Source organism: Oryx dammah, unplaced genomic scaffold (genome assembly GCF_014754425.2).
Source record: "Oryx dammah isolate SB20612 unplaced genomic scaffold, SCBI_Odam_1.1 HiC_scaffold_14, whole genome shotgun sequence".
Classification (NCBI taxonomy): domain Eukaryota; kingdom Metazoa; phylum Chordata; class Mammalia; order Artiodactyla; family Bovidae; genus Oryx; species Oryx dammah.
Window position 1 is genome coordinate 11,458,798 of NW_024070198.1, and position 10,587 is coordinate 11,469,384.

Genomic DNA, 10,587 nt, shown 5'->3' on the forward strand with positions numbered 1-10,587 from the left:
TCTTAGGGCCTCATTCTACCTCAAGGAACTTAAAAATAATATTGGATTTAATAGTTACAGAATATAGATGTAGGAATCAAGTTATTAATCTACAATAATTATCATTTTTTCAGGGCTCCTCGGCTACAGGCTATTCCTATCAAGTACGGTCCTTACCATTTGTCTTTCTCTCATTTATCTCTCTGCTTCTGGAAACTTCGGGGATATTTCTCACAGTGGTCCTGCACATTGACACACATTTGGAACCTGATAACTATTTTCCAGTCTAGAGATCTTTCTTCACTGCTCCCTAGTTCAGGGGGAAGCATTAAAATTCCCCTGGCTCTTTGCTTCTGACTCTTTCTCTCAGACTCTTCAGGGACCCACTGAATCCTCATAAAGGGAATTAAGCCTTAAAGTTCTCGGCTTTCACAATGGTTGGGAGGAGGTAAAAGGGAAACCAATTCTCTTTTCTATTCGTGGAAATGGGAAAAAGTGACGGGAGTACACATTTATTTCTTAGTCACTCTGTTACCTGAACAAGCAGAAAAAATTTAAAACCAGGAAGGTATATAACAAAACAATGTTCATCATTGGGTACAAGGATAATGAGTGGCGATTTTATTTACTTTGGTTTCGTTTTTAGTTTTAGCTATTTTCCTGATTTTCTATAATGAGCATGTAGAACTAGATAAAATTATGATCAGAAAAATAAACATTTCATAGTTAAAAACAGAAAAAACATCATCCTAAAATGACTGATAATTGGTCCCACTGAGAAGAATCATCAGGTATATTTGGTATAAAAATATGCTAAATGGACAGGGGCTCTATAACAATCTAGAAAGGTGGGATGGGGAAGGAGATGGGAGGGAGGTTCCAGAGGGAGGGGATATATGTATACCTATGGCTGATTCTTGTTGATGTTTGACAGAAAACAACGGAATTCTGTAAAGCAATTATCCTTCAGTTAAAAAAAATAAATTTTTTTTAATGCTAAATTTTTTTATTATTCAAGAATTATTGATGAAGAACCAATGTGACAAGACTAACTGGAATAATAAATATAGAATTCCAAATATTGTATATGAGCAGAGAGAAAGAATACGCAGAACTACAGAATATGTGAGCTTAAACTGAGAAGATAAAAAATGTAGGAATGAGGATGAAGAGACAAGATGGTTGCAAGTGAACAAACCAGTCTTTGATCTTATTATGAAAAGTCTACCTGGGAACCCTTAAGAGATAGATAGCAAAAAAGGAAAAGAAAGTTGGACGTAGAGAAGCATCTGTTGGCCTTTTGTCCAGGGCTGTTACCTGAAAAGAAAAAACACTCAAATAATTACTAGACAACAGATTCTGTGCTATCACAGTTTTCTCCTAGCATATTAAGTTAGTGACATATTAATCTCTTTAGGGTTTTCCTTCAAAAAATCCCTCATGAATCATCTTAATTAAGGTTTTTATCAATACCTATCTTGACATTTCATTCATACAGCCAATGGTTTCTGAAGGTCTTGCGTGCTCCAAAAGAGTCAGTACAGAATAAGAGAACAGAGAGTAGAGAGTAAGGGGGAAAGATGATTTAAATATGGCAGAAAGGATGGGTGTTTTAGAAGACCTAACAATGCAGAATAAGAAACATTTTTTTCCTAGTGTTACAAATAGTAAGCAGCCATGATTGGTTTTGTGCAAAGGAATGGAAATGTCAACGTGTGGTTCCCAGTAACATGAATTTAGCAGCAAGAAATACTGGGGCAAAAGTGAAATAAGAAAACACAGTTAAGCGGATATAATGATGTTGGTTTCTCTGTAGAAATAAGGGCCAACCAACTATACCTCCTCTCATTTTGGTGAATTTAGTACTCCATCTAACACCTTGCAGTCTCAGTTTGTAGTTTCCTCACTTCTAAGTATTCCTTCCTCCACCACCTCTCTGCCACCTGCTCACTTACTCACATTCTAAATTTTATCATTACAAAAAGTGGCATCAAACTCTAAAGGTCACCTGTCGCCTCACTAATCAGCAGGATTGATTCCATTTCTCTGGCTGGACAGGTGGAAGTCCTGCCATCCTTCTCCACTCCAAGTGTGTCCCTTCTGAACGTGAAGTGCATAATTCTCCTTGGTGAAGAAGACTATTCCCTCATCAAGAATCACTGATCAGCACAGCGCCATGTAGAAAAAAGCATGTCAGATCAAGAACTCAGTTCCTCTCACTACTATTTTGTTTGGTTCAGTTTTGTTTCCTCCTAAATGAGCACATAATGAGAGAATGCAGACTTTTGACTCTCATTTCTCATGACTCAACTTTTCCTTGGGGTTTATAACCAATTCTATTGATTTTGGACTGTAAGTTCAAAGGAAAGAGCTTCAAGACCACAATAAGCTCTCTCATCAGTTTTTGCAATCAGTTCCCCAGAGATGTGGGCTGTATCTCTGTCAGTGATAAATAGATCAAAGTTTCTCATTTTAATTATAATTGATACAAAAAAGCATTTTTTCCCTGAAGTTGTACTAATTCAATTCTGATCACTTAGAGTAAGGTAAAGTGGCATTAAGTCTTTCCAGCTAAGTTTAAAATTCTATATTTTTCTGTTCTTAAAATTTCTGTTTCTTTCTCTATCAAGTAAATTTTAAAGGACGTATTTTGTTACATGCATGTCAAGACAGACCATGAGTCAAATCTAAATTTCTTTTTAGAATAACACTGTAAATCAATAACATCTGTTAATAAGAACTTTCAATGAATATGAAATGTTAAAAAATATTCTTCATTATAAATGACAATTGCAGTCCTATTTGAGAAGTGATTGAGGCTCATTGTGTCTTTCTCTTTTATGTAAGATGAAAAACAAATATATTTTAAATTAGAATGCTTTTTCTATAGGAAATTATCACTATTCTTGAGAAGTGGGAGAATTTTCTTCAGAATGTTTAAGCCATTTCTTTGTCTAAAATCATAAAAGGTTTGGATTACAAATTGCAGGATAAAGAGAAGCAATATATAGGCTCAAGAGGCCACTCCAATTTAGCGGGTTTTGCATCTACCTCTGTGACAACCTAGATGGGTAGGATGGGATGGGAGGTGGAGGGAGGTTCGACAGGGAGGGGATATGTGTATACCTATGGCTGATTTATGTTGCTGTATGGTGAAAACCAACACAATATTGTAAAGCAATTATTCTCCAATTAAAAATCAATAAATCATAAAATAAAATAATTCAAATTTGTATAAACATTTGAATAAAGAGGTGTTTATTTGGGGTTTGTTAGGACTGCAGCCTGGAAGACACAGATTCAAGAAGTACTTGAATTGTGTTCCACTGGACTACAAAAGGGGGAGGCTTATACAGGGAAAAACTGCAAAGCCACAGTTAGTTACATGAATTGTGTATCAAGAATTATGGTTGGAGCTGGCAAAACAGTAAGTGTGCTTGTTAAGCAAGAATGGGTTGAAGTCTTTCATTGCATTATGATGTCTTCCAGGACAAAAAAAAAAAAAAAACAACTAGCTGCTAACTGATGGTAAAGTGCAACATTTTTATATTACTTAAAAGCACCTTAATCAAACTTTTTCCATTCTCTGGTTTTTGTCTTTTGAGATTTCTACTCAGGAGATGCTAATCAGCTCAAAGCTTCCTCAGCCCCTCTCTAAGGGACTTTCAAGGCTATTTTACAAGCAGAAGTTGTAACTGTCTCAGACTTTTCTATTTACCAAACTCATTGACGCCAATAACCTGGATTACTGGTCTGCATAATTTAGAGGAAGAAAAGATGGGAGTAAAAAAAAAATTTATTCTGTGAAACAAAAGCAAAGTATTGATAAATAAACAACTCAGAGAATAATAATGAAGTTGCCTTCCATTATAGAAGCTCCTGATCCTATTTTTAACTGTTGCCTTTTTTTCTATACACAGGCTTCCCGGGTGGCTCAGATGGTAAAGCGTCCGCCTACAATGCAGGAGATCCAGGTTCAATCCCTGGGTTGGGAAGATCCCCTGGAGAAGGAAATGGCAACCCACTCCAGTACTCTTGCTTGGAAAATCCCATGGATGGAGGAGCCTAGTAGGCTATAGTCCTTGTGGTTGAAAAGAGTCGAACATGACTGAGTGACTTCACTTTCACTTTTTTCTATACATACCAGAATTAATCCTACAGAAAGTTTAGTATTTCATGATCTTTCTGATCTTCATATCAGTCACATTTCAGCTGTGCTGTGTAAACAAATTTAGGCTCTCCCCAATATCTGATGGAAATTTCATTTTACTTTTTAAAACCATTAAAACTGAAATCCTAATCACCATCCAACCTTCTCTGCCTACTCCTCAAATCCCCTGCCATGAAACAAAATCCAGCAGATCTCACTGAAGTTGAATTCCCTTACATGCTAAAAAATAAAATATGGTGTTTAAATGCTGTTGCCAAAATAACACTTAGTTTTGTACTTGCCAGGGCACCATATATAAGCTGGAAATGCCCAGATAAAGCATATGATGGAAGAGACTGAGAGATTTGAAATGGAAAGCCTTCAGTTGTGGAACTGCTTCTGGCTGATACCAATCTGTACAAAAAAGTCACCATTCTGAGACTCAGATTTCTCATTTGTAAAATGTAAATAATGATAAGCATGGGGTAAGGTTGTGGTGAAGATTAACTAGATAATACACATGCTTCACTACTCTGCTCCATCCAACAGAAACTAGCCCACTGGTCTTGGTGTTACTTTTCCTTCCAACCACTGATGAGCCTTCCCTCTCTAGGGAAGTGAGGGCAAAGTTCGGAGCTGCACTTAACCTTGTCCCCACACTAGATCAACAGTGGCCTGCCTCTGCCACTCACACCTAGTGGTCTTCAGGATCCCCATCAAGTTAACTCAGAATTCTGAGACTTCAGACAAAAACTAGAAATTCTGTACAAGTGGTATTATGCAAAGGAGAGAGGAAAGGGAAGAGCAATGAGACATTCATGTAATAAATGTGTGTGAGCAGAGAGGTAAAGCAGGTGCCACCTTAAAGGAATAAAGACCTAAGGATATGGTTTTTATATCTTACTAGTATCCTTCATTGGTTGTCTGGATATCAACTTTATTTTTTTTTAACAAACAGGAATGAAGAGAGCATAATTTATGCAAAGTGTCCCCAAGTTCTCTGTTTCCATTGAAAGACTGCTGTGTAGGGATGAAGAAACACAGATACTCCTAGACTTTGGAATATCATATATTTAGAGTGCCAACAACTATTTGATTGAAGGCAGGAGGAGAAGGGGATAACAGAGGATGAGATGGTTAGATGGCATCACTGACTCAGTGGACATAAGTTTGAGCAAGCTCTGGGAGTTGGTGGTGGGTTACAAAGACAAGTGTCTACTTCTCACTCATGTACTGGGTGGTAGTGAAATATCTTTGACTGTGTCTCGTCTCTCCTTTATTCCAGGATCCAGACTGAAGGAGTGGCTCTGTCTCATTTGCATGGCAGAGGTGAAAGGGCAAAGGTGGAACCACATATAACTCTTAAAGCTTTGGCTGGGACTTAGGGTACAATGCTCCAGTCACATTTCTTTGGCTAAAGCGAGCCATATGTTCAAGCCTATCTTTAGAAGAGTGTGTGTTTGTGCTCAGCTGCTCAGTCATGTCTGATTCTTTGTGACCTATGGACTGTATAGCCTGCCAGACTCCTCTGTCCAGGGAATTTTCCAAGTAAGAATATTGGAGTGGGTTACCATTTCCTTCTCCAGAGGATCTTTCTGACCAGGGATTGGACCTCTGTATCCTGCATTGGCAGGCAGATTCTATATCACTGAGCCACCCAGGAAGCCCCATTTTTATAAGTAGAGGGACTATAATTCTTTTATAGGGAACAGAGAGGAAAACAGGACACAAACATGCACAGAGAGGAAGCATTAGAGGTGAAATTAAAGCTGAGATTCTTCTGATCGTTAAGTGCAGTACTGTTATACCCAGCATGCTCCAGTGGTGAACGGACACAGTTGGCACTGAAAACTCATCTACTGATGAGCAAATGAAGGAAAGAAGAAAGAATGAATGTCATCCATGCAGTTTCTCCTTCCTTATGTGAGGCTGCTCCTGGATAATTATTGAGATTTTGATCACCAGAAATCTTAAATGTCTACACACAACTCATAACTGTGTTGGACTGGGCCAAGGAGACTGGGACAAATGCCAAACGTATACCAAAAAGAATCTAAAAGAAACACCATGACGGGAGGGTTTGTCTATGGGATAATAAGCACCACGACACTTCAAGAGCAGTCTTTGAATAAAAGTTAAAGATGAACTATTGTTACCAGTAGGACACTGAGAATGATAGACATGAGGTTCATCATGACTAAAGGTTCTGATTCTGATTCCTGCACAGATATGCTCACAAGAATGAGTGAAAGATTCGGCTTTAAAGGGAAAGAAAGTGAAAGAGAAAGTTGCTCAGTGGTATCCAACTCTTTGCGACCCCATGGACTATACAGTCCGTGGAATTATCTAGATCAGAATACTGGAGTTGGTAGACGTTCCCTTCTTCAGGGGAATTTTCCCAACCCAGGGATCAAATCCAGGTCTCCTGCATTGCAGGCAGATTCTTTACCAGATGAGCCACTAGGGAAGCCCAAGAATACTGGAGTGGGCAGCCTATCCCTTCTCTAGCAGATCTTCCCAACCCAGGAATCGAACCGGGTCTCCTGCATTGTGGGCAGATTCTTTACCAGCTGAGCTACCAGGGAATTCCAATTTTAAAGTGGACTGTCAATAACATGCACCTATGCATAATGAAATTAAAAGATTCTTGCTTCTTGAAAGAAAATTTATGACAAAGACAGACAATATACTAAAAAGCAGAGGCATCACTTTGTCAGCAAAGCTCTGCATAGTCAAAGCTATGGTTTTTCCAGTAGTCATATATGGATGTGAGAGTTGGGTCCCAAAGAAGACTGAGTGCCAAAGAGTTGATGCTTTTGAAGTGTGGTGTTGGAGAAGACTCTCAAGGGTCACTTGGATAGCAAGGAGATCAAAACAGTTAATCCTAAAGGAAATCAACCCTGAACATTCATTGGAAGGACTGATGCTGAAACTTAAGCTCCAATACTTTGGCCACCTGATGCAAAGAGCCAACTCACTGGAAAAGACACTGATGCTGCTAAAGACTGAAGGCAAAAGGAGAAGGGGGCAGCAGAGGATGAGATGGTTAGAATGCATTGCTGACTCAATGGATGTTAATTTGAGCAAACTCCAGGAGACAGCAAAAGACAGGGAAGCCTAATGTGCTGCAGTCCACGGGGTTGCAAAGAGTTGGACACGACATAGCAATTGAACAACAACAACGCAGCTTGAAATTCACAGATCATCATTTCAATTCAGTTTTCCCCTCACCCATCTGCCTTCTTAGTCATTCAGCAAGTACTTATTGTGAGTCAGTTAGATGCCAGAAATGATTTAACGTACAGAGGATACAAATTGAAAAAGGAATAAAAATTTCCTCTTCACATGAACCTTCTTTGCTAGTGCAATAAACATGATTTCTCTCTCTGCACATGTAAGAAAATAAAATATGTGGACTGCCAGATAGTAATAAATTCTACATAAAAAATGAAGAAAAGGAATAAGTAATCTCAGAGGAAGAGACTGGTAGTGGGAATTGTAATTTAATAGAAGAATTTGAGAAGATGACCCCTGAACAGTACGCAGTGAGGAAGCAAACCAGGCAGATCTAGGTAAGAGTGTTCCAAGCAGAGGAAACAGCTAGTGCAGAACCTTCAAGGGGGACAGTATCCAGCAGGTCTGAGAGAAAGGGAGCAGCCAGTGTGGCTGGAACTGAGTCAGCAAAGAGAATAAAAGGAAAAAATTAGGTCAGAAAGGGCAACGGAAGGAAGAGCAAACCATGTATGTACTGCAAGTCATTATAAGTACTTTGACTTCTCCTCTAAGATGGGAAAATCATTAGAGATTTTTCACAGAGTAGTGTTATCATCTCACTTAAAATGTCAAATGATCATTCTGGTTTTGTTTGCAAGGAGAGAAACAGGGAGACCAATTAGGTGGCTATTTCAGTAATCTAGATGAGAGATAATAATAACTTGTACCAGGTTGGCAGTGGTCAAGATGGGAAAAATGAAGCTTTCTTGATGTATTTTGAAGGTAGAGATGATATAATTTACTGATAGGTTGGATATAAGAGAACAAGAGGAATCAAGGAAGTTTCAAGATTTAACTTCAGCAACTAGAAAGATGGTGTTACCATTATAGAGATAAGAAAGACTATCAGAGTGTGAGATATGATAGAAAAATAAGACATTTGATTTCCAGCAGGTTAATAATAAAATGACTATGTGATAATCAAATGATAATTTTAATTAGGAAGTAAGATATAATTTTTGAATTCAGAAAAGAGGTGTAACTGAAGATAAAATCTGAGAGTCAGAATACAAATGCTTTAAAGCTATGAGATTGAAGGCAGTCATCAAGAGAATAACAACAGAGGGAAAGACCAATCTTTCCAGTTCAGAAGGATGAAAAGAAACCAGAAAAGGAGATTCATAGCCAGTCAGCAGAGTAGGTGAAATAAGAGATCCTGAGATAATTGTTGACCTAAAGTCTAAACAAAGGCAATTTTGGTGGAGAGGTATAACACTGACTGAAGTGAGTTGAAGAGGAAATGGAGTAGAATCTATTTCCAAGTGTAAGATTAACCTTAGGAAGATGACCAGTTTCAGTTCAGTACAGTTCAGTCGCTCAGTCGTGTCCGACTCTTTGCAACCCCATGAATTGCAGCACGCCAGGCCTCCCTGTCCATCACCAACTCCCAGAGTTCACTCAAACTCATGTCCATCGAGTTGGTGATGCCATTCAGCCATCTCATCCTCTGTTGTCCCCTTCTCCTCCTGCCCCCGTTACAAAAGGGAAGGTAGTGTTATAAGCAGGAGCACAGATACAGACAGAAATAGACAGGATGGTGGAATTGTGTGCAAGTTTTCTTCAGACATTTCATTTCTAGAGAAATAGTAACCATTCCTATGAGCCAATAGTGGGTTTTAAGGATAAAACAAGACAATAAGCCCCAGATAGAGTCACTTGTGCTAAGCCCCACATCACCAAACCAAGACTTACCCATAGTTTCAGCTCTCCCAGAAATGGAATCTTTAATCAATCAATTAGGAATTGCCTGATTGGTATTAGTTCAGTGATCTACATTATACACCTCTGCCATCCTTAAAGGAAAGTTGAGATGATCAACTTGTTTTTTTTCCCCAGTGTAACTTCTTCATTCCTGCTCTCTTTTTCGTATAAAAGCCTTTTATTTTGTACAGAAATTCAAGACTTCCTATCTGCTAGATTGGATGCTGTCTGATTTGAATCAGTTTTTTTCTTAAACTCTTAAAATTTTTAATACACCTCAGTTTATCACTTAGCAGGTTGAAACAGTCACCTAGAATAGAGCCAGAGAATGAATGAGCTCCTAGGTGCATTGTTGCTGGAATCATGTTGCTGGGCTTTGCTTAAGCACAGACATGAGTATGATTTTTATGAAAACAAAGTGGGACAAATCAGCAAGGATATGTATCTTTCTCTAGATCTCTTCTACTGTGTGGGAGCAGAAAAGAGTAGGCAGAAATTTGGATTTAATTAGAGCTGGGGTTTTGCCAGATATAGATGATCGAGACAGTGCCAAGGGAGTTAGGGGAGAATGCAGGGCCATATCACAATGGACGAGGGAATCTAAGCTTCATGAGAAGGAAAGCAAGCAGGCATAAGTGGCGATAATGTGGAAGTTTCTGTAGATTGTAGCTCCTAGAGACGTGGTGATCAGAAAATGAAATGTTTCAAGTTGAGATTATGTGGATGGATTTTAGCGTGTGGTAGTAATAATAATGAGTGTGAAGGAGAAGAGTGAAAGAACCAGCTTAAAACAAAATATTTTTAAAAACTAAGATCATGGCATCCAGCCCCATTACTTCATGGCAAATAGAAGGGGAAGAGGTGGAAATAGTGACAGATTTCCTTTTCTTGGACTCTAAAATTACTGCAGATATTGACTGCAGCCTTGAAATCAGAAGAGAGTTGCTTCTTGGAAGGAAAACTATGACAAACCTAGATAGTGTGTCAAAAGGCAGAGGCATTACTCTGCCGACAAAGGTCCATATAGCCAAGGCTATGGTCTTCCCAGTGGTCATGTATGGTTGTGAGAGTTGGACTGTAAAGAAGGCAGAGGGCCAAAGAATTGATGCCTTTGAACTGTGGTGTTGGAGAGTACTGAGAGTCCCTTGGACAGCAAGGAGACCAAACCAGTCAGTATTAAGGGAAATCAACCTGAAATACTCATTGGAAGGACTGATGCTGAAGCTGAAGCTCCAGTATTTTGGTCATCTGATGAGAACAGCCAACTCATTGGAAAAGGCCCTTTTGCTGGGAAAGACTGAGGGCAGAAGGAGAAGAGGGAGTCAGAGGATGAGATGACTGGACGGAATCACCAATGCAATGGACATGAACTTGGGCAAACTTCAGGAGACAGTGAAGGTCAGGGAGGCCTGGCTTGCTGCAGTCCATGGAGTTGCAATCAGACATGACTGGGTGACTGAACAACAACAGTAATGAAGTCAACA

The 10,587-nt window shown here is 39.0% G+C and overlaps 1 non-coding gene across 1 annotated transcript; it reads left to right on the top strand.

Annotated features, from left to right (window-relative positions):
- Positions 1–3,902: 3,902 nt before the first annotated feature.
- On the top strand, positions 3,903–3,974 carry TRNAC-ACA. The gene has a single exon. It is a non-coding gene; the product is annotated as a tRNA-Cys (tRNA).
- The last annotated feature ends 6,613 nt before the right edge of the window (positions 3,975–10,587 follow it).